Raw genomic sequence first — 23907 nt, 5'->3', positions numbered from 1 at the left:
TGAGAGGGGACATGATAGCAGTTTTCAGGTATCTAAAAGGGTGTCATCAGGAGGAGGGAGAAAATTTGTTCACCTTAGCCTCTAATGATAGAACAAGAAGCAATGGGCTTAAACTGCAGCAAGGGAGATTTAGGTTGGACATTAGGAAAAAGTTCCTAACTGTCAGGGTAGTTAAACTGCCTAATAAATTGCCTAGGGAGGTTGTGGAGTCTCCATCGCTGGAAATATTTGAGTAGGTTAGATAAATGTCTATGCGGGATGGTCTAGACAGTATTTGGTCCTGCAATGAGGGCAGGGGACTGGACCCAATGACCTCTCGACGTCCCTTCCAGTCCTAGAGTCTATGAACATCCCGTGGCAACGAGTTCCACAGATTGACTGTGCATTGTGTGAAGAAATACTTCCTTTTGTTTGTTTTAAACCTGCTCACTATTAATTTCATTGGGAGACCTCTAGTTCTTGTGTTATGTGAGGGGGTAAATGACACTTCCCTATTCCCTTTCTTCACACCATTCATGATTTTATAGACCTTTATCATATCCTCCCCTTAGTCGCCTCTTTTCTAAGTTAAACAGTCCCAATCTTTTTCTCTCCTCTTGTATGGAAGCTGTTGCATTTCTCTGTACTTCTTCCGATTATAATTTATTTCTTTCTGAGATGGGGCAACCAGAACTGCACACAGTATTCAAGATGTGGGCGTACCATGGATTTATATGGTGCCATTATATCCCTTTCTTAGTGGTTCTTAACATTCTGTTCATTTTTTGACTGCTGCTTCACACTGAGCAGACGTTTTCAGAGAACTGACTTAGCTGAACTTATGGTAAAAAGACAGTTCTCCAAAGAAAGACTTACAAAAATCTAGGGAAATCGATCTTTTCTATGCTGATCCCAGTACTCCCAGATACCTGTACTACTTTGGATTCAGGCCACATATTTCCTGTCTCATCAGCCAACTATAAACCTGAGGCCTAAAATGCTAAAGCCTTTGAGGAACCTTACATTTTTGTTCGCTGGCAAGGCTGAAGTGTACGGAATAAAACTAAGATGCTGCCATTCTTCTCAAGCTCTGAAGAAAAATCCAGGTAACATATACTCGCCACATTTTAAGGTCACACTACAGAGTTTTCTGTATAGCTTGAAAGCTTGTAACTTTCACCAACAGAAGTTGGTCCAATAAAATGTATTACCTCGCCCACCTTGTTTCTCTAAAATACAGAAACACAAATATTTATGTGGAAATCTTCCTTTGTGCTATGTGTAACTGAAGTGGAAAGGAGGAAATCTATAAAAGTTATTCAAAGGTATTGCAAATACGGTTTACAATATTTGTGAATTAATTCTTTGTGACTAAGCAAACATGTGGGACTTTTATCTATGAAGCACCTACAAACAGGGCTTTCAATACAGTATCTCTGGGGCTTGATGCTGTGTAATGCGTTCCAAAAAGTCCTAAATGAGTTATGGTGCGGTACAGGAAAGGGGATGGAGTGTGGTAGTTGTACCTAATTTAGTATTGCCAACCCCAATAGTTAAAAAATCATAAGCTAGACCTCCAAAGCATGAGTTTTGAGGGAAAGTTTTAAGAAGCATGTTCTGGATTTTGAGCACAGTCTGCCCCTCTCAAGTATCTGTGTGTGACAGTTAATGTTACCAGCTCTCACTAACCTATAGTGAGTCATGTGGGTTTGACTCCATGGTGGGAGCGCCTTCCAGAAGACACAAATTTGTATAAAGTGCTGCCTGATGGCATGGAGCTTCCAGCTTCCTCCCAAGCCCACAAATTCCAGTTAATTCATTCTCTATCCTCTCTTCCCGACCCCACACCCATTCAGGCCAGCAATTAATTGTCCACCCATCATCCCCCACTTCAATTATTTCTGTGCCCCAAGCCCTCATATCTGCCCCAGGCCAATATCAACTCTTCCCACCCAGCTACACAACAGTCCCACACACCCAAACCCCACATCTGCCCTGTTCTGTTCCACCTGCTGCTGTGGTGGTTCTTCACCCTCCCATGGGCAGGGTGGCAACTTCAGGGGCTCTTCACCCTGCCTCCAGACCTGAGGGGATGGGTGGGGGCCAGCTTTCAGGGCTCTTTACCCTCCCTCTAGGCCTCAGCTTGGGGTTCAGCTCCAGCAGGGTGGTCTTTGCCCCCTTCCCAAGTCTGGGGTTGCAGTGGTACTGGGGAGGGGAGAGGAACACAGAGAGGCCTGAGTTGCTGGGTTCTTTCACCTCCTGTCCCCAGCCCCTATCGTGAAAGTGATGTTGGCTGCTCCCTCTCCCCATTCACTACACAAACTCTTTTGTTGGCTCCTGACGGGAGGGACATAGAGAGCACTGTCTCCTGTGGTAGCTCTGATTGACTGCACTTGTATAGGAGGTGAGGAAATGTGGAAGACAGCCACTCAAAAGAGGCTTTTCCCAGGCAGGTCTGGAATTCCCCTGAAAACTGGGGCTTCTATCATCAGAAGCAGACTGGCTCCAAGTGGGGTCCAAACTGGGTGATTTGTGCAAGGTGGCAACACTTCTAACTTACCCCATCACCCTCCCTGCAGAAATGATGCCTGAACGGGGGCTGCCACTTTTTAGGCAAGCAAATCCTTCAAAGGTGGAATAATAAGGCCCCCTGTCTTTCCCCCAGAAAAGGTGTATTTATTAATCTGCTCTATATCTTCATGCAAGATAGAAAACACATTTAAATTTAGAATATCAACACAATTTTCAGGGAAAGTGGTGCATTTACTAGCACACCTGATACTAAAAACTGCTACAAAATGTGGAGAGCATGTTGTTAAATGAAGATTTGCAGATGATCCTGGAATGACTCTGGCCTTGATTATGCTAGGGAACCAAGTTTGGATGGTCCCTTAAGGCCAAGATTGCTGTATTGTGTACATTTTTATTAACAGCAGGTTATTTTTTAAATGTATTATTTTGTTCCTATAAAATAATTAGGAGTGAATGGTATGACAATATCCTGCAACTCTTATGGAATTAAGATAAACATTATTGAATTAAGTCCAATGCCTTTAGGGTCCATTGCATTTAAAATGCAATTGTTTGTTGTTACTGTGAGACTGTATGTAATTTTGGGTATGCTAATGTAATTCCTTTGGCTATAATCCCCAACCCTTGGAGAGGTTTGCATATACTAGGTCAAACTGGATTTTTGCAGGGACCAACAGACAGGGAAAATATTTTTGGATAACTAACCAGGTTTCAAACAGGCTCAAGGCAAATGGAAAGGAAACAGACAGGACCTCTACTCCATGGAGGGCCCCACTCTTTAGGGAAGGGTTAGAAGGACTTGGCTTACTGAGAGTTAATAAGATTGGATGCTAATTCTGAGCTGAGGCTGCTATGACCTTGGGAGCACAAAGAAACTCCCCTCCCTTTGGGGGCGAGAGGGGGGCTTGAAGGAGTCACCTGCCAGAACCCATGTTGAAGATATTTTGTGGCGAATCTGATGCATTGGTAGGTTATTTTATTGTTTTAATGTTTTCTCTGTAGTGCTTTTACCTTAAGAGTAAAATAGGCTTGCACAGGAAGTGCTGAGTGGTAACTTATTACTCTGGTGTTAATCCCTGAAGAGAAAGTAAGCAGGCCTGTGTAGGCAGACTGTCCTTTTCTGAGAATAACACAGAGAAGGCAGGAAACTGTTCAGCCTGGAAATACCCTGCTCAGGAGAGAGAGAGATGTGGGTGTCCATCCCAGAAAGGCAATGGCTGGGGAGCTGGAAGCCGAGAGTGGGTGCCCTTGCTGAATCACTGAGGGGACAGGTGCAATTGCCATGAACAGTCACATTAGGTATGGAATGAAATGCAGAGTGAGGTTCAACATGTACACAGAGCCACTGATACTGAAGGTGTCCAGAATTGCTTGGAGAGTGTTTGAGAATTACAGGTATCATATGAGTGCTCTTGCCACCGTCCAGTATGGTCCCTCCTGCAGATGGGGACGAACACCTTTTCCACCTTGTGATTAGGGAGGGATGCAGAAAAAAGGTTGAAGTGCGATTTCCCCTAAATCCTTCCTGCTTTTTCGGTTTGACCCTGTGGGAGCCCCTCCACAAACACTCTAGTGGTTGGGATCTGCTGGTGGGGAGCGGTAGGGCTGGAGGACTTCTTGGATCATCCTTTCCTATAACTAGGATTCATTATTTTTGCTCCCCTTCCCTGAGAAGCTGGTGGACGTGTGATTTCTTTAGAGCCATACTGACATAGAAGAAAGGTTAATGTAGGGCATATTCACAGGGCTTCTGCATGGATCTGCAGTTTCTGCAGGCTCAATACCCATCTGTTCAATGTGGTAGCAGGGTGAGGCCTTCTTACCCGCCCCAGAATAATGGTCAAAGCCCAAGGTCTTTTTGTTCCCTCTGTGTGATTAATTTCACAGGGAGTGATATGGCTCTAGCATTTTACATGTAATTATCTCCATGTAATAAAAATGAGCTCTTACTCCTCTCATCCAGCAGGATTACTCAACTTCACTTAGTGGCAGCTTTGATGTGGATTTATAGTTGGATGGCACTGCCTCCCTGCAGGCACATTTAGCCATTGAAGCCTCATTTTCAGGCACAGGGAAGGAGGGGGAATCAATTCAATTAGCTAGCAAAAAGACAATAGTTTACAGCTAACACTTGCAGTTCGCCAGAAACTTCAGAGATGTTGTATCCAAAAGCAACTGAGCACACATCCTGTAGTGTGTGTCAGCAGGAAGTTAGAGTGCACCATCGTCAGGGAAGTGAAAGACCTCCTAACAAACAACAGGAACTGAAGTGTAAAATTGTAAAAGGGAACTGAGAATAGCCAGAATAAAACTGGTGAGTGGGATGGGAACTGCTGATGGGGATTAGTAGCCACATCATTACTGGCATCTTAAACGTTCAAATTTCAGCTGGAAACTATGTTTCTTTTTAAATTTTTCCTGCAAATACTATTTCTTCTTATTATTCATGATAGCTGCTGGGGAGACAATGAGGAGAATGCGGTTGCCTTTCAAAAATCGTATTTAAAAATATGTTTGAATACCGCAGTCCTTGAATAGAATTCCTTTAGCTATTGTGTGAGGTAATGCTGGACTCTCCTTAATTCCAAAGTCAAGATTGAGCAGTAGCAGAATTGTGCATAGCATTCTGACATGGCAAAACGGTAATAAAATAGGGATTTTTATTATTGCTAATAAGGCCTGGTGGAACTGTGTACACAGAATCTAAGAGCAGGATTGCTCCAGTCTTGCACAGCGAAATGGGGAGTGACAGGAAGAAAGCTTGAGTCACACTTGTATGTCTGTCTGAGATCTGAGTGGGTCCCACAGGAGAAAAAAGAAGTAGTAGTAACATTCTCCCACTCTGCAGGTGCAGATTGACCAACAGTGCATTTGTGAAAGAAGAGCATCCTGTTTTCCTTTGTTGTGATCTGGTTTACAGTGAAACATGGAGTGATGGCTTGAAGTTGTATTTTATCTTATTCCTGTTGCCTTTGGAGATTAAACTCTTGATTACACGAAATCAAATTTAGATAAAGAAAAGGATTAAGCTTAAGAAACTCAACTGAAAATTATGTCTGTTTAAAATATTTTTGGCACAGGTCTCTTGAGAGGTGTATCTTAAAAGGAAGTTCTGTTACTAAGACACCTAAGGTGTCCTGAAAAATATATATCCTCCAATTTTAAATAATAAATTTTGATTTATGAACATATTTAGCCAAGGATAATCAAATGTGCTATCAAAGATGAGATTAGACATTTATTTAATATTCATGTTGAATTAGCGCACCAGGCAAGCAATATTGTTTTCTTCTTTTTGGTTTTGGGCAGTGATTTTGAAGCAGCTGGCAGAACGACTGAGGCTATCTCCCATGAATGCCCAAGAAATTTCTAGAACTGCACAAGATCTCTCCCTGCAGAATGTATAGTAGTTATACAATGGATGTACTGTTTGGAACATTATACCAAATTGCAGGGATGGCCTGGGAACCCTTCTTATGTGGATATTCTCCCTAGTGAAAAAGGAAAGGGTTACTAGTGGGTCATGTAGTTCATTTTGCTGTGCTGTGGCAGGCCTCCAATATCCTATAACAAAATGATTATGAAGTCTAGCCTGGATGCTATCTGTTGATGTCAGCATTTCCTTTGGCTGTGTGTTCCATCATCTAATTATGCTTGCAGTCAGCTAGAAAATTTGTCCTATTGGTTAAACTAAATTTTCCTTGCTCCAGTTTAATTCTGTTATTCCTTGTTCTGTCATCCTTGACTAGTGAGAATAATTAACCCTTTCCTCTGAGTTACATCCTGTAAGGTATTTGTACTATCCTTACTCTGGCCCTTTTCCCATCAGCTGTATTTTCCAAGATTCTTATATGTTCAGCTTTTTAGCGGTTCTTCATATGCCTGAGTTTCCAGCTCACAGAAACAAAACTATGCTTAAAGCAGTGTCCCCCAGCAGGTGCATTAATTGTATTTTGCTACACTGTCACGCTGATTAGCTGGGCGCACACACATTGTCAGGCATGAGTTCTCACCAAATACAAGCCTTATCTTGATTCTCAGAAGAGCTGGAGAGAAGCCAGAAGCATGGAGTTGAGTCAAATAGACACAAGTGTCTGTCAATCTGCAAAGCTCCATTTGAATACATTTTGGCACCAGAACTACATCGCATGAAAAGTGGCTCTTAAGGAAATACAAGAGGAGCTAGGGGGATGGACATCTCATTTAATAAACAAGCAAACAATTCCTTGAGTACCTCTGTGCTGTCTGGTGCTGATGTGAACGGAATATCAATGCCCTTTAATATGTTGTTTGTGAGTGGTAAGCATTTCCAGCTCAGGGTTGGCTTGCCGTGACTAAATGAAAGGAGGGACAATAGCCCCACAGGGAAAAGCCTTTCACATAGGTGGAAGTTAGTGATTAATAGCAGTTTGAAAAATAAAGTACAAAAAGAAATGCCTGTGTTGCAGATGAGCTTTCCCACAGACTGTCCATAAATTACTCTTCCAGCCCATCGTTTATTTTTACTAACTCTGTTCTTCTGTTTTCAGCTGCGTGAATGGTGCAAACGGCAACATGTTCTGTGATCAGTGGCCCAAATTCTGATTTACCTAGAGTGGCTGGGTGACTTTTCCAGCATCTATCCGTAAGTGTGGCATGGAGGAGGGCTCACTTGCCAAAGCTCAGCATGGGTAAGACAGGCAATGCTAGGGTTCGGGAAGCAGCTAGAGGATATGGCAAAGATTATATTATTGCCTATTGTTGCAGGCCTATGTTTGGCAGGTGCTATGGGGCTCATCACCTGAGGGTCTGGTTGGCTCCTTAGCTGCTGCTGGATGTGCAAATAGCAGCATTTACCATGAGTCCATCATTTGCACTTGGCAAGGAGACAGCATCATTTTCTTAGAATATGAAGATGTGAACCTCACCATAGTCAGCCGTGTCTTTGGCACCTCAAGGTTGTACAGTGTCACTGCCATAGGGTTACACCTCAAGATCATTCAGAAATGAAAGGCCATGCAAAATGCTGTAGCCCACTCATTGAGGCTCAGATTCACTAAGGTACTCCATCATGTAACTTGTACCTTCAAGACCCTGAGTAGTTCCACTGAAGTCCAGGAGCCTACTCAGGTGCATAAAGTTATGCAGATACTTAAGTATCTTGCTGACTCAGAGTCTGAATGAATTTTCATACACGATGCACGTTACATCGGTGCACTGTGATCTACACTGGCTGCCAGTTTATTTCCTAGGAGAGTTTACAGGATTGGGTTTTGACCTATAAATCCCTCAAGAACACTTATTTTATTAGTGGATTCTGCAGAGTTCTGGTAAATGGAGGTGTTTGAGCTAATAACCCCTAGTCTGAAAGAGAGAAGGGGGGACAGGTCCTTCTCTCTGAAACTTGCTTTTCTCCCTTGTCCAACAGAACATGGATTAGATAGGCCTTGCAGTGTGAATCATGTTATCAGCTGCTCCTAGGAGTGGGGGAAGAAGCTTGAGGTAGATGAATGAACAGAGTCTTCTGTTGCCAGGTATTGAAGCTATTCATACCATTTTGGGGCTTAATTATTGTGTTAAAGTGTTATCCATGGCCTAAGGCTGTATGATTAATTCCTTTCAGCCATTTACATTATGTAACGTATCCAACTGGAAATGCCTGTTGGGGGGTGCAGCGGGGTGATCACCCTGCTCAGGCCCTGAAGGGGTTAAAGCAGCCTGGAGATGGCTGTGGCTGGTAAAGCTAGGCTGACTGGGGGAAGCAGCCACAGCTGGGGCTATTCCACAATTTGGCCACTGCTGATCCTATAAGAGGGCTGAGGGCCAGGGGCTGTAGAAGACACACTCTCTAGTCTTTGAGAGAGAAGGACCTGGCTGCTTAGGAAGCTGAGGAAGGCACCTAGGGTGGAGCAGTGCTGGGGAAGGGCAGAGGGAGGTGGGGACAGAGGCGTAGCGAGCGCCCTCTGTACCCTCCGACCGGAGGGGGCCCCGCAAGGAAGGGGGCCCCTAAAAGTGGCAAAAAAAATGTAAGATATAACTAGGTAAGTGACATTTATTGACGCTATTGCACAATCCATGTCGGTTTTACTGACAAAACCGTGAAGTCATTATGATACATCATAATGCTATTGGCTACATCAGTTGTCTGTCGGTCAGTTTCGAATTTTAGTTGGACCCATTCAAAGAATGTGTATTTGCGTTCATAATGGCGGTAGGCGGATAAATGTTATTAATTTAGTTGTTTAGTTTTTTATCGTTTCTGCATTGTAAGGGGCCCCGGACATATGTTCGGAGGGGGCCACGTTCTTTGTTGCTACGGCCCTGGGTGGGGAGCTCCAGCCTAGCAAAGCCCTAGGCTGCAGGCTGAGTTAAGGGTACTAGGGCTGCAGAGGGGCAACCCAGATATAGGCAGAGGCAGCTGGTCCAACCCCTCCTTACCGATGATGAGTGGTTTACAGACTGCAGTCTGCCCCAGGGAGTGAGGGCTAGATGATGACTGGCAGTAGCCACTGAGGCGAGGTGGGGATAGGGGGTTTAGGGTTCCCTGAGGTGGGAAGACCCAGATTGTGGGTTGTTGCTAGGGAGCAGAACCCTGAGGTAAAGGGCACTGGGGTCCAGGAAGGACATGGGGAACCAGCGGCAGACAAGACACTGGCTTGCAGAGGGCGCTCCAGAGGCTGGAAAAGCTAATTCACAGGATGACTAGCAGGAGGCGCTGCGCCGGTGAGTCATCTCCCCGCCACAGGGATACTTAGATGCTTGTATTTGTGATTAAGAACTCCTTTGTAACATTGATCCCTCAAATTCAGCAAGCTGCAAAGCAAAGAGAGAGCCAAATACTGCTGAATATGGGTACAGGGTGCAGCTGTATATTAACTGAGAAGGCAGTGTGTATAGGTGTGGTGCTGGTTGGGTTTTGGAAGAATGCTGGGGAAAGCTGTGTAGAATATTCTTCCTGAAACCTGAAACCAGCCCATTCTTAAATCTTTGTGCCAAACTCCAGGTAGGTTCCAGAGTGAACATGCTCAATTTCGGAGTGACATTGAAATTGTGCAACATTTGCTGTTTTAGTGGGGCTTTGCTTTGAGATTTTTTTGTCTTAATTCAAACCTGCTACTCAAAGTGAAATTCTGGGAAGGAAGGGGCTGTTCCAACTTCTGCAGATGGAAACCAGATCAGATATTGGCACAAATCCACGAGAAGAAAAATCGCCCTTTTTTGCAGCTGTAATTCCAGTTTACTGTTGGTTACCCTGGCCTCTGCAACTTATTTCCACAAGATGGCGCTATTCTAACATATCAGACCTATGCTTTTCATGTATCCTAAAAAAGACTCAGAGAGATGAAAACTGAACACTATTACATATTCTATTTCTATGGAGATATTTTTTAACTGGATATGCTTCCACACAAAATAATTATCCAGAAAAACAATGTAACGTAGGCAAGCTTTTTTTTTTAGGTAGCACTGTAAAGAGGCTTCTAATGAATGAAATCAACCGTCCATTTCTGAAACCACTAGCAGTCTGAATCCCAACCAGATCTCTTGCGATCAGCTCAGCAATACTCCATTCCTAATTGCAGAATGATTGGTAAAGTTTGTCAGTGCAATCAACTTTCAGACTGAGTCCAAAGTCTGGTCTCTCAAGAGAAGTGTCTAGTTTTGCTTGAAAATTGATGGGGCCCTATTCACTGCAGGGTTAAAAACTGAAGTTGACACGGACTTGGGTTGTTCGATCTTGGTCCTACAAGAAATGTGATTGTGAGTGGGTGGTGGCTGTGGTGAAGCTGGTCTCCAACTGTTGCTGCAGCCACAGAATCTAGAACAACGGGGCCCTGATTCTGACTGAGAGCTTTGGGTTTCACTGCAGCATCACTAATAATAATAATTAATAAAGGGGTGAGTGTGAGTTGCTCCCTTTCCAGCCTGACACAGATAAAACCTGCCTGCCCCTGAGAGACTGCATGGTTGCCTGCTCAGGTTAGAGTCACTTCCAGGTGATGTTGCAGGCCCTAGCACTAGCAGTACACCTCTCCCCCTACCCTCTCCGGCCTTGCCTTCGTAAAGCTGCTTTGCTGATGGTATGGACATAATTCCCAAATAGCACCTCCCTTATGTATGTTTCTGACAAGTCTTATCCTTTTCCCTGTCCCTTGTTTTCTTCCCAACCCCAACCCCACCCCCACCCCCCAACTCTCAGCCTCTTCCCTGTCTGCTTTGTCCCCGCAAACCCAGGCTTGGCCTCACTGTAAATAGTTACATTGCCAGCAAAACATTTAAAATAACATTTCCCTAATATATATTTTAAGATCCTCTTTTGAATGATCTGTCACCCTCAAGTCACGTTTGTAACCACAACACAGATTCTTGTAACTTTTCCTCTCCTCCTCCATCTCTATGGTTTGTTACACACTGGCTGTGTCTTGTATTGAATTAGCCTGCAAATTCATTGGAGTAGAAACCATGTTTTGGGAGTTTCCACAAGGCCCAGCTTAACAGGCTGTCGGAGCACTACTGCAATGGAAATGTTTAATATCAACAGTGCTGTAAAAGGAGTTTGCTTTGCTAGAAATGTATTACTCATTGTTTGTATTGTGCTCTGTTTGGTGTGATGCTGACACTGTCACAAGGAGCTAATATCGTCCAGACCCAGTGGACGCGTTTGCCAGAAGATAAACACTATCAGGGTAAAAAGCTGACATTGCAAATACGTAACTGCCTGTGGCTGTGCTCCTGTGGTGATAGTACAGTAAGTGGACTGAGAGGTGGGACAGAAGGTCTCATGCTTGAGGAAAGGCCAGGAAGGTGGAAGGTTATTGGCTCCCCCCTTTGCCCCCACTGCCAGCAGCAGTAAAGTTGATCACAGCTACTTATGCTATTTTGTTGCAGAAGATGGTATGATAGATATCATGGGGGATAAATGGGACTGGTATTTAGGACAGTGTGTGATCATAGCAGCATCTGCCAGAGTTTCCATTTTAAATCTTAGTTTGCAAGGGCTTTAATTTGTCCATAAACATTTTTTCCAAGTCGTCTTAAAAAAGCCCAGCCCATAATTATTGTTTTTTCCAAAAAATAAAAAACTAGTGACATATGATAGAAGAATCTATTGTGGAAATGTAATACTCTGATGAGGTACAGCTCCCAGACACAATAAATGTCAACATTTATCTCTGCATTTTCTTAAGAAACATGGGTGGTGGTGGTCTTGAATTTGTTTTAGCCACATAGATCTATGCTCAGCAGCCACTTTGGCTCCTGCTTCTCACTGGGAAAATGGTAGGTTGGCTGGATGTTTAGTGCATGCCACCCTAAGAACATCCTGTAGTGCCTGAGGAATGCTGCATGGAGTCCCTAAAGGCTACATAGGGCTCAGATTGATTATTGCAATGTTGCAACCTCCTCCGCCCCCAGCCTTCTCACTCAGCTGAACTCCTTGATCTTCCTTTGTCAAGCCCTCAGATGGACTTTCTCCAAGCCCTTCTCCCTGGACAAACTCTTCCTATCTTTTCCCAACAGACTCTTTAGATTCAGGGGTGGCTCTAGGCACCAGCAAAACAAGCAGGTGCTTGGGGTGGCAAATTACCAGAGGGGGCATAATGCTGGGGCCCCAGCTCTGACCTGAGGCAGTGTCCTGGGCTGGATCCTGACTGCCCTGTTCTCTAACCGGGTGCCACCAGGGCTGTGTGGGCAGGGCAGGGGGAGCCGGCTTAGTGGGGAGTGTGTCCCTGCCACTCTCCCACGGGCAGCGGCCAGCCCCCCTCAGTTTAGGAGCTGGTAGCGTGGCCCTGCCCTGGTTATGGAGTGCAAGGGGTGGTGGTGGAACATGGAGGCTGGGCGGGCCGCTCCTCCAGCACCAGCTACAGGCTCCTCCTCTGGCTTGTCCCTGCATTCTCCTTCTCCTCCTCCTCCTCCCTACTTCGCCGCCTCCTGCCTTGGGAGTGGCAGCCCGGACTGAGCAGAACTCGTGCCGCTGCACAGCCTGAGCCCGTGGCTGGCTCATGGGGATCCCAGGGAGCGGGAGGCCTGGACATGCTGCCCTGCGATCACAAGCCGCTGGCTGTTCTGCCCTGGGCCCCAGCAGCTGAATCCCGCAGCCACCCCAGCTCACTCCGTGTGACAGCTATAGGCAGTGCCCCCTGCCTGGTTGGTTGTGTCCCCGGCCTCGCCGTGGGGTGACTGCCCGGGACTCTGGGGTGTTGCTGAGGCTGCCCCAAGCCAGGCTCCCTGGGGTTGACTGCCCCTCTCGCCATGGGGGCCCTAGCCTGTGTGGGAGCCAGGCGGAACCCTGCTCTCAGAGCCTGCTCCCCTCCTCCCTTCTCATAGCAAGACGTGGGACTGCGGGCAGGGCTGCTACAGCCATTTCAGACTGGGACTGGCGCCAGGGGAGTGGAGGTGCTTGTGCCCTGGCTGGAGGGACCGGGCAGCCCCTTCAGCCCCCACCAGCTCCCGCCCAATGTCCGCTGCTTGCTCCTACCAGCACGGGGCTGTGACGCTCAACTCTGGAGGGCAGCGCCAATCCCCTGGGCATGCTTGCTGGGAGGGAGAGCTGTTCGGTGTCTCCCATGCAGCTCCAGGCTCCTCCGGCTACTCTGCAGCGACAGCCAGGCTGGGTAGCCTGCCAGCAGCGTGACTTGGTTCCATCTGCAATGGACCATATGAGCCCTGGTGTTGGTGCTGATGTCCTGCCTATGCCAAGGCCTCCGGCGCAGGGGCAGGTCTAGCTCTGCCCAGGCAAACACAGCCCAGCTCACTCCATGGCCGGCCCACTGAGTAAATGAGCACACTAGCAGGAAATTGTTTTATTTCACTAACTACAAATTCTCTGTTTTCATTTTATAAAATTTTAAACAGTCAAAAACAAGACATTGAAAAGTGCAAACGTGTAAAAGCCAAAAAAAAAAGGGGGGGGTGATTTTTTTTTTGCTTGGGGCAACAAAAAACCTAGAGCAGGCCCTGTTTACATTTCCTTTATTTAGCTTCCCTAAGTAGGGCCTGATTTTTAGAAATATGTGTGCACAATTGTGCGTACTTATTTGTGTACCAAATTTGTATATAGTATTACCACAACTGTACATATGGATTAGACACACACACACACAAATGGCAGTGTTGATGCATAATGACAATCAGCATGTCCACATACAAATGTGCATGTGCAGTTGTGCATGGAAAATTAAATTCAGGATTGCACACACATTTTTGCAGACACAAGTGCATGCATCCAGTCCTTACTTAGCTTTTCCTTGATTTACTATGGTATAAATTCCCTCACACCACCTAGCCAGATTCCAAGGCACCTGCCTTAATCTGCCTCTGGGAGAGCTGCCCAGATAATGGTAGGGAACAGACTGATTACTTTGTGTGAGAATGAAATACAGAGAATGTTAGCTCCAGTATGAAGGGATAGGTGAAAAATTGATGAGCCAAACTGGATAATTTTCTTTCCGTACAGGTCCCTGCCTCAGGCAGGTGGCCAAAACAAAGCAGGGAAGGGAGGTAGCAACTCGTATATCAGCTCCTGAGGTAGCCAGCCACAAAAAGATTGGTAAGGGGAGATTGTTCACAGCTCAGGCTTCGATTTAGTCATGGGCAGCGTTCCCTCTAATTTTTCCCACCCATGTGCGGAATGAATTTTATGTGCACCAGTATGGAGGTGATGTGTGACATATCACCTTCATACTGGTGCACATAACCCCATCCCTACCACATGAATTTTATTAAGGGGTTCTGAGTGTGGGAAGAGGTTCAGGGCTGGGCAAAGGGTTGGGGTGCAGGGTTGTGAGGGCTCTGGCTGGTGGTGAGGGCTCTGAGGTGGGGCTGGGGATGAGGGGTTTGAGGTGCAGGAGAGTGCTCTGGGCAGTGGCAGATTTAGAGCTAGTGGGGCCCTGTGCTCAGATTCATTTTTGGGGCCCCTCCTTGGGACCCTGCCAAGCAAAAGAGCATTGTCTCTTATCTCCCTCACACCCCCATTTTTCATTCTTTTTTTCTTCATCCTCCTCCTATAACTAGTAGGAAGTAAATGAAAATAAAGTGAGATACCTTGATTGTTTATGTAGGCTAACTTATTTTTCCACAGACCAATTGAAAATCGCTGAGGGGTGTCGGTGGACCAGTTAATGACCTTTCTAAATATTATTTGTACTGTTAGCTAACTATTGTAAAATGATTTGGATAAGAGCGCTTTATAAAAAAAAAATGTAAAAAAATGTTGGGGTGCAGGGTCTGGCCAGGAGTTAGGATGCAGGAGGGGGCTCAGGGTTGGGGCAGGAGGTTGAGGTGTGGAGCGCTTACCTGGGGCAGCTCCAGTTTGGTGGGAGGTATGCAGGTGGGACTATGGGTGTGTGTGCAGGAGTCAGTGTGAACAGGGGTCTGGTGGTGAGGGGGGTGCAGGAGTCAGGGAGGGCAGGGGCTGGGGGTATGTGAGGGGGTGCAGAAGTCAGAGCACAGGGTCGGGGTGTAGGCTGGCTGCCCTGAGCGGCTCACGGCAGGGGGTTGGGGAGGAGTATGCGGATTGCAAGGGACCTGCCTTTGCTTCACGGTGCCCCAGTTCCACCCCCTACCCTAAGGCCCCGCCCCTGCCTCTTCTCCACCTATTCCTCCTCCTGGAATGACCTGAGCATTGGCAAACAGCTGTTTGGCAGCGGGAGAAGCTCTGGAAGGGGGTGGGAACACAGCTCGGGGGAGGAAGCAGGGGAAGGAGGAGCTTGGCTGCCGGTGGATGTGTAGCCTGCAGCAGGAGCCTCAGCAGCTGGCAGGACCAAGCTTCTGCCCCCGCAACTGCCCAGCCCTGGGACCCCCCGTCGTTGGGTGGCCCCATGCCAGGCACCCTGTGTTTCACTGTAAATCTGCCTTTGGCTCCGGGACTATGACAGGAGGACTCCCCCCAGTTCTTTTTCCCCGCAGCAGCACCTGGGGTGTTGGGGGGGATGGAGGGAGAGATGCACCTCTCCCTGCCGTGGCAGCTCAGGGCTGGGGCAGTGGCGGCTGGGCCTGGGTCCGGGCCAGGCCTGGGACCAAGCACCTCGGCCATGCCTGAGTCTAGGCTGGGCTGCGCCATCCCGGCAGGTTGGGGGCTGGGCTCGGTTGGGGCTGGGGGAGTGGTGCACCTCTCCTCCAGCTGTGGCAGGTCTCTGGACAGGTTCCCTGGGCTCCTGCATGGCGTTAAATATGTTGCTGTGCAGCCACCAGCTTACAGGGAACTTAGGTCGTGGGTATTTTTAGTAAAAGTCATGGACAGGTCACGGGCAATAGATAAAAATTCACAGGCCATGACCTGTCCATGACTATAAATATATAGTTTTGTTATAGTATTTGTAACCCTATAAATACTCCTGACTAAATCTTAGGTGCTCTGGGGGGAAGCGCTCTGGCACTCCTGCTACTGCTCGGGGAGCGGGGGGGGGGGCCTTCCAGAGACCTGCTGCTGCTGCCCCAGTGGGAGGGAGTGTGTGGGTGGCCCAAGGTCCTACCGCTGTTTTGAGATGGCTGTTCTGGGACAGTGCTTGGGACTGCTGCTACTCCAGCTGTCCCTGGGGCCAGCTGCCTGGAGCCACCAAAGTAACAGCTGGCGTAACTGGCCCTGGGGTCACCCCAGCTGCTCATGCAGCCCTGGGGTCAGCTGCACTGGCCACTGCAGAAATCCCGGAGGTCCTAGAAAGTCGTGGAATCTGTGACTTCTGTGATCTCCATGAAAGACTCACAGCCTTTATTCATGGCCACAGACTAGAAGGAGCTCTTTCACATAAGCCATGGTCAAAGAGAAGATGAGTCATGTGGTAACTGGTAATAAACAGTGCTGTGGATACTTTTTCATGTTATATTGGAAGATAAAAAAAATCTGGTAAACTACAATATAAATGATGCAATGGGTTGAAAGGTCTGTGCTGGAGACTGCTTGGACTTTCTATTGGTCTCACATTGGATGTGTGGCTTAAGCTAATGATTATTTAAGGGAGAGAGAATGGGATTGGATGTTCGGGATCCAAGAGGATTACCCTCATTTGTGAAGTGGGTGTTTCATGTGCTGTGACAGGCTCCATGCCTTCCTTGGCTGTACCTTTCAAATATCCAAACTATGGTGCCCCTGCAAGGGAAGTACATTGCCAGCTTGACCCAATCTCAGGTGAAACTTGAAAAATCTTTCTTGAAACTTGGTTAATGCTTAAAAAAAAAAGCTAGCATTTTGTTTGTGTTGTAAGCCCATTGAGTGTGTGTGCGCCTACTTGCTCATGCCTGTGATTTCATAACAGTTTTTTCTACATGTGATTCAGAGTGGAAATGTTACACACATCACATGGTTGGTGGCTGGAATTTATTCAGAAGTCTTTGTCATTCGAATGTTAGTATCTGTGGTTTGCTACCTTCCTTTTCCTTTCCCCTCCCCCAGGAATCGGGGCTTGCAACAAAGCTAGTCTCCAGGTCCCCTCATCAATTCAGCTGGCCTGCAGCAGGCTGCCTGATTAACCATGTCACCTGTTTGGCTGCAGGGGCCAGCAGACTGGCTCTTAAGCCAAAGGAAGCAGCTTGCTGGCTTCTTAATGCTCATTCCTATCCCTCTGACTTCTCTTGCGTGATCTTGTTCCTCCTGGTCCTGCCTTGCTCCTAGCCTTGCCTCTGTCCTGTCCCTGCCTTGAACCCCTCCTTGCCTGATAACCTCTTTGTTCCAGTTCTTGCTCTCCCATTTGACTCTTGGCTTTGCATTCTGACTACAGATTCCAGCTAGACCCATTGGCCCTGGTATCCCATTCCTGTCCTCCACTGTTACCCCTCGGCTTTGGTTCCTGACTACTTATGCCTGCTCATTCCTGTTAACTGGCACTGTATAAGATGTAATCATAGTCATTGGTTTTTTTAATTTTCAGTTCATAAAATGGTGGTGGAAGGGAGAGGAAATATTGGAATCATTTGATCAATAAATAATTTACCTGGACTTATCTAATAATTGTGCATGTTCAAATAGTTTTGCAGATGTCTTTAAAAATATGCTATTATTGCAGTATTTAAACTTAGTCAATGGAATGTGACACCTGCACATATTTCATAGAATAATGGTGTGCACACTTGTTCAGAATGTGTAAAATCCCCACTTAGTTTGTAGAATGAGGTAAGTATTGCAGACATATAGCTTTGGTTTTTTAAACTAATTTACATGAATTCTTTCAAACAAATGCTCTTGGTATGGTGGTTTTTAGAGAAAATTAGACTTTAAAATATGCTGATGCCTGCTGTAATTTGGAACAATTTGTATTATACATTGCAGAGCAAAATAAAGGCAAGTGCCCTCCTTATTCTCCATGGCATCAATTTCTGAGGTCAGTGTGGTCCTATGTATATTAGAACTTCCTATTCCCATTGAAAATAGTATGGAGATGCCAGCCACAGCTCCACGGTTAAGCATGAATTGAGTTTTGCACTTAAAGTAGGGATTAAATAAAATCTACTGTAGATCTGACATTTTATTCCATTGGAATTGAGGACTGGCTCTGATTCAAAAAAGCACTTAAGCGTGTGTTTAAGTCCATCTGTATTCAAGAAAGCACTTATATATGCACATAACGTTAATCCCATGCTTGAGCCCCACTGATTTCGATAGGGAAGCTTTCCTGAATCAGGAATTCTCTGATGGAGAGGAAAAAGTACCATTTGAAGCCTATGTGATCTCTCTTTTTGACAATAACCAGTATAGTGAATTTATAAAACATCCCTTTTTCTCATCATTAGGTACACAATTCACATACCCTGAAGGTGGAACGGACTATGCCAGTGCTGGAAAAGAAGGTGGTTGAAGAAATTTCTGAATGGTAAGTATATGAAGTGTTGGCATATAGGTTTCTCGGTCCCTGGCTGTGTCCTTGGTGTATTGTTGGAATGCCGAGATTGACATGGTGGATGTATATCATGACACATATCACTGTTTTTAATAGGGTTTCGTGTACAGATCTGTGTTAAGGTTGCTGGTTTGCAGTGTCTAAAGCTGCAGTTTTCAAACTTTTGAGTTTCAATTTTTGGTTGCGTGGCCCACCCCCCAAACCAGACAAAAATAGACACAATACCTGCCCCTCCCGCCTCAGGTTTTCAGGGTGCGGGAAGGCATGTGTGATGGTCTTTTAAGGACAGAGCCAGCAGTGAGCAGAGAGGCTGCCAGGAGTGGAAATCAGCATAGCTGTAGCAATTGACACTGACCCACAGGCTGGGTGGCCTGCTGAGATGAATTGGAGGTGGAAGGGGTGCTGCTGGCTGGACCCCTTTGGGCATCACTGCTCCCGGCTCAAGCCCTGCCAGGCATTGCCGCTCGTCCCCTGAACGTTCTTCCATGCCCTCTGAAGGAGTCATACCCCACAGTTTGAAAACCTCTGTCTAGAGAACGTCAGGGGTTACTTGACCAAATGGCTGAGCTGCCAGCTTTTAAAATATTTTTTTCAAATTCCGCAAATGATTGTGTTTCAGAACTAGACACTTGATTCCTTATAGCTCGTCCATTCATAATAACTGGGTAAAAGCTGTATTTAGCATTTTTATTAAATCATCTGTTTTCTTGGGTCTGTGGATTATTACTACCATTTAATAATTATATTGTACTAAATGCCATACAAAGACATTGTGTCTTCCCCAAAGAGCTTGCAGTCTAAATATAGCATCTTAGGTCAACTGAAAAATCAGCTCTTAAACAGAAGGCTCTGGCCAACTTCAGCTATGGGACACTGATTGGTGTAGTATGAATCAACCAGAATGCATATACTGCATATATTGATATACAGCGTTAGCTGAGTCAACAATAAAACTTTTGAGGGGGATTCTCCAAATCGCAGCTAGGTGCCTTGCTCCCATGGAAAGTCAATGAGACCAGGACCTTTTGTGTCTTTAAAAATCTCCCTTTTATTGTCTAAATACGTTTTTAGCTAATCATAACTTCCTATTTAGCTGGAGCTAAAGACTGTTTGCATGTAAGATCAGAACAGGCCCCAAAGGGCTTTTGTATTCTAATAGCTCCTTGTTTTGCTGAGATCATGGAATCATTGAAATGTAGCGCTGGAAGGGACCACAAAAGGTCATCTAGTCCAGTCCTCTGCACTGGTAGAGCAAGTAGCACTAGATCATCCCTGACAGATGTCTAATTTGTTCTTAAAACCTCCAGTAATGGGGCTTCCACAGCCTCCCTTGGAAGCCTAATTCAGAGCATAACGATCTTTAGAAAGTTATTCCCAATATCTAACAAAAATCTAAACCTCCCTTGCTGAAGATTGAGTAGATTATTGCTTGTCCTACCCTCAGAGGACACGGAGAACAACTGATCACTCCGCTCTTTATTAAAGCCCTTAACGTATTTGAAGACTGTTATCTGGTGTTTTCCCTCCCAATCACCATTCTCCTGTCTTCCTTTTTCCAAGACTAAACATGCCTAATTTTTTTAAACATTCCCTCATAGGTCAGGTTTTTGAAACCTTTTATCACTTTTCTTGGTCTCCTCTGGACTCCCTTCAATTTGTCCACATTTCTAGTGTGATGCCTAGAACAGGATACATGACTCCAGCTGAGGTTTCACCAGTGCTGAGTAGAGTGAGGACAGTACCTCTCATGTCTTACATATGACACTTCTATTAATACATCCCAGAATATTAGCCTTTTTTTTTGTTTTGCAAATGCATCACATTGTTGGCTCACATTCAATTTGTGATCCACGATAACCATCAGATCCTTTTCAGCAGTGCTACTGCCTACACAGCTATTCCCCATTTTGTAGTTGTGCATTTGATTTTTCTTTCCCAGGTGTAACAGTTTGTACTTGTTTTTACTGAATTTCATCTTATTAATTTCAGACCAATTTGTCAAGGTTGTTTTGCTTGCAACTCCTCCCAGCTTGATGTCATCTGCAAATTTGATAAGCAGATTTTCTACTCCATTATTCAAGTCATTAATGAAAATATTTGATAGTACTAGACCCAGGGAAGACTACTGCTGGACTCTACTAGGTATATCCCCCAGTTCGACAGTGATCTATTAATAACTGCTAATTTAGTATGGTCTTTCAACCAGGTTTGCACCCACATTAAAGAAATTTCATCTAGATGACATCTGCTTATAAGCATATGATGTGGGACTGTGTCAACAACCTTACAAAAATCAAGATATATATCATGTCTACAGGTTCCTTCCTATCCACTAAGTCAGCAAACCTGTCAAAGAAAGGAATTAAGTTGGGTTGGTATGATTTGTTCTCGACAATCCATGCTGGTATTCCTTATCACTCTATTGCCCTCTAGGTGCTTACAAATTGATTGTTTAATAATTAGTTCTAGTGTCTGTTGTAGAGAAGCGCAGTTGAACCCCTCTTATTTCTGTCCCTGCTGCCCTCACAAACCAGTAAAGGATCCCTCAGGTTGGTGCAATCACCAGTGTACTTTATTTATAGTTATTTCCCACCACCACCTTACTATCTATATACGGGATTTTACAGACAGGCTTCCCGAGCAGCAGACCAGAAGCACCAGTCCCTTTCAGCTTCTGGCCTCTCCCCTCATCTGTCCCTCTCACCCAGCCTTGATCACCCCAGGTTAATTAGACTGGCAGCTGTTTCTAGTTGTCAGGCAAGCACAGGTCTATTCAACCTACTCCAATCTACCCCCTACTTGGGCGGGTGTGGCAGGGGGCTGCTTAAGCTCTCCTTGCCCAGCACCCTGTCACCTTCCAAGTATTGAAATTAGGCGGATTGGTCTATAATTCCCCAGGTCTTCTCCCCCTGCCCCCCCCCCTTTTTTTAAAAAAAAAAAAGACCAGAATTATGTTTACCTTTCTCCAGTCCTCTGGAACCTGACGCATCCTTGATAACTCTCAGAGCTAACTGGTAAAAGGTCTGAGATAGCTTCACCTAGTTCCTTAAGTACCTTAGGGTGAATTTCAACAGGCCCAGCTCACATGAATACTTCTAATTTACCTAAATGTTCTTTAATCTGTTCTTTCCCTATTTTGACTTGTTTTCCTTTCTCCATTAATTATGTGGAGTATCTGGTTACCATTAACATTTTTAGTGAAGACTGAATCAAATTAAGCATTAAATAACTTAGTCTTCTGGATGTCATCAATTAGCTGTCCTTCCCCATTAAGCAGAAGACCTACGCTTTCCCTCTTCCTCTTGCTCCTCTTCTTATTGCCTTTTATATATATGTCCTTTGGTAGATGTAACTCATTTTGTGCCTTAGCCTTTCAGATTTTGTCTTCACACGTGTGAGCTATTCTTTTGTACCCAGGCTTCCATTTTTGTAGAATTCCTCTTTGATTTTTCAGGTTATCAGAATGCTTTTGATGGAGCCACATTGTCCTCTTACTGTTTTTCTTATCTTTTCTTCATGACAGGGTAGTTTGCAGTTGCACCCTTAATACTGTGTCTTTGAGAAACTGCCAACTCTCCTGAACTCCTTTTTTGCTTACATTTTATTTCTTTTATCTCTCTGTCAGAGTGCTAGTTTTAGGTATAAGTTCACAAGATGTTATAGATGGGCTAGGGATGAGATATCTTAGGACCACCTTTTCAGCCCAGTCTTAATCAAGCCTCCCTTTTAGCAGGCACTATTTAGATATCTCCAGAGACAGTTAGTTACTTAGATATGTCAATGACCTAAATTGTGCCTGCAATCTTGTGGATGCAAAAATGAAAGCTGATCTTTAAAAAAAAATATATATATATATTGGATGTGATCCTCACCTCCACTCCAGCCCTTTACATCATGTGAAAAGACTGGAGTAATATAGAATGGATCTGAAAGCCTTGTATCTGTCACCATGAAAAACAGCTGAATGTCTGCTTCCTCAGACCCCCTTATAAACCCTGGCAGGTGGTGTATTCAGGTGGGGGCTGGGTGTGAGAGGGTTATATTAGGGTGAGGTTTCAGTATGCAGGGCTTCAGAGATGCTAGTCAGGACTGCATAGGGCAATCCAGGGAGGCACTGTAACTAGACAGTGTCTCTGGACTGTCTAACTTACACTGGGGGACTCTCCAGCCATTGTAACATTCAAGGATCAGGAGTGCACAAAGGTGTCTTAAAACCGCTGTGGCCTTACCCTCCCCAACCAAGACTGGGAGTTCTGTAGTTAGAGGCACAGCACAGAACCTTACCCATAGCCTTTAAAATATAGCTCAGCTGTTTTGGGACGAATTCCATCACCATCACAGGAAGATATTTTCGACTCCATCACGTTTTTCTAATCAGACAGCATCCTGTCAGAATAACATCTTGATACTTGGGACAGGTACAAAGTCATATGGATATTGAAATAGCACCCTAACATCCTCGAGGAGGCCTGTGCCAGTTGAGAAGCTCCTAGGCTTGGAAGGCAATTGCAGGCCCAGATTGTATTACAAGCATGTACTGTACATTGGTACAAAGGCTTTGGGACATGGGACTCATTTCACATATATACATAATTGCTAGTATTACTGATGGCATGTCACAATGATGTACAAGCATAATGGCATGGTTAATTATGTTTGTTGTAGTAATATTGACAGCCTTGTTAATTACACTGCTATAAGTTCCTTGCAGTATAGATAAAAATAAAACTGGTATTAAACCATCAGGAACAGTGTCTCACTGAATGTTGTGTAAGTGCAGGCACTCCATTTTTTCTCATATGAATATAAAATGCTTTTTTTGAGCAGACTAAATAACATGGGAGCATTTCTAGTATATATATAGATTATGGAGATAATGGGAGAAAATCTAGAAAACAAAGACCAGAAAAAAATGGTGGGTGTGTGTAAAACAACAGTGATCTATCTCAAATAGTAATGGAGCCAAAGATTTGGAATAATATGATTTGATAGCAAGAGCAGACAGAAGACCAAGTTTATCATCGATTCCAAAGTCAGAAGAGACCATTGTGATCATCTAGTCTAACTTCCTGTATAAGACAGGCTGTAGAACTTCCCCAAAATAATTCTTAGAGCAGATCTTTCAGAAAAACATCCGTTGATTAAAAAATTTCCAGGGATGGAGAATATACCACAGCCCTTGGTAAATTGTTCCAATGATTAATTGCCATCACTGTTAATATTTTTCACCTTATTTCTAGTCTACATTTGTCTAACTTCAACTTCCAGGCATTGGATCATGCTGTACTTACCTTTGTTAGATATAAGAGCCTATTATTAAGTATTTGTTCCCCTTGTAGGTATTTATAGACTGTGATCAAGTCACTCCATAATCTTCTCTTTGTTAAGCTAAGTAGATTGAGCTCCCTGAGTCTGTCACTGTAAAACATGTTTTCTAATCCTTTAACCATTTTCGTGGCTCTTCGCTGACTCTTCCTTCTTGAACTGTGGACACCAGAACTGGACACAGTATTCCTTCAGCAGCGATTCCAGTGCTAAATACAGAGGTAAAAAAACACTTTATTCTTACTCAAGATTCCCATGTTTA

The 23907-nt window shown here is 45.0% G+C and overlaps 1 long non-coding RNA gene across 1 annotated transcript in view; it reads left to right on the top strand.

Moving 5' to 3' along the window:
* Window positions 1-18294, top strand: part of LOC115654014 — a 37826-nt gene extending 19532 nt beyond the window's left edge. Inside the window, exons 2-3 of the long non-coding RNA XR_004001071.1 lie at window positions 7041-7135; window positions 18214-18294. This is a non-coding gene — a long non-coding RNA (uncharacterized LOC115654014). The remainder of the gene's footprint in view (window positions 1-7040; window positions 7136-18213) is intronic.
* Window positions 18295-23907: the final 5613 nt, after the last annotated feature.

The sequence above is a fragment of the Gopherus evgoodei genome, chromosome 6 (genome assembly GCF_007399415.2).
Source record: "Gopherus evgoodei ecotype Sinaloan lineage chromosome 6, rGopEvg1_v1.p, whole genome shotgun sequence".
NCBI classification, from domain to species: Eukaryota; Metazoa; Chordata; order Testudines; family Testudinidae; genus Gopherus; species Gopherus evgoodei.
The sequence above is the reverse complement of the archived record's forward strand: the minus strand, read 5'-3'. Positions and strand labels throughout refer to the sequence as shown.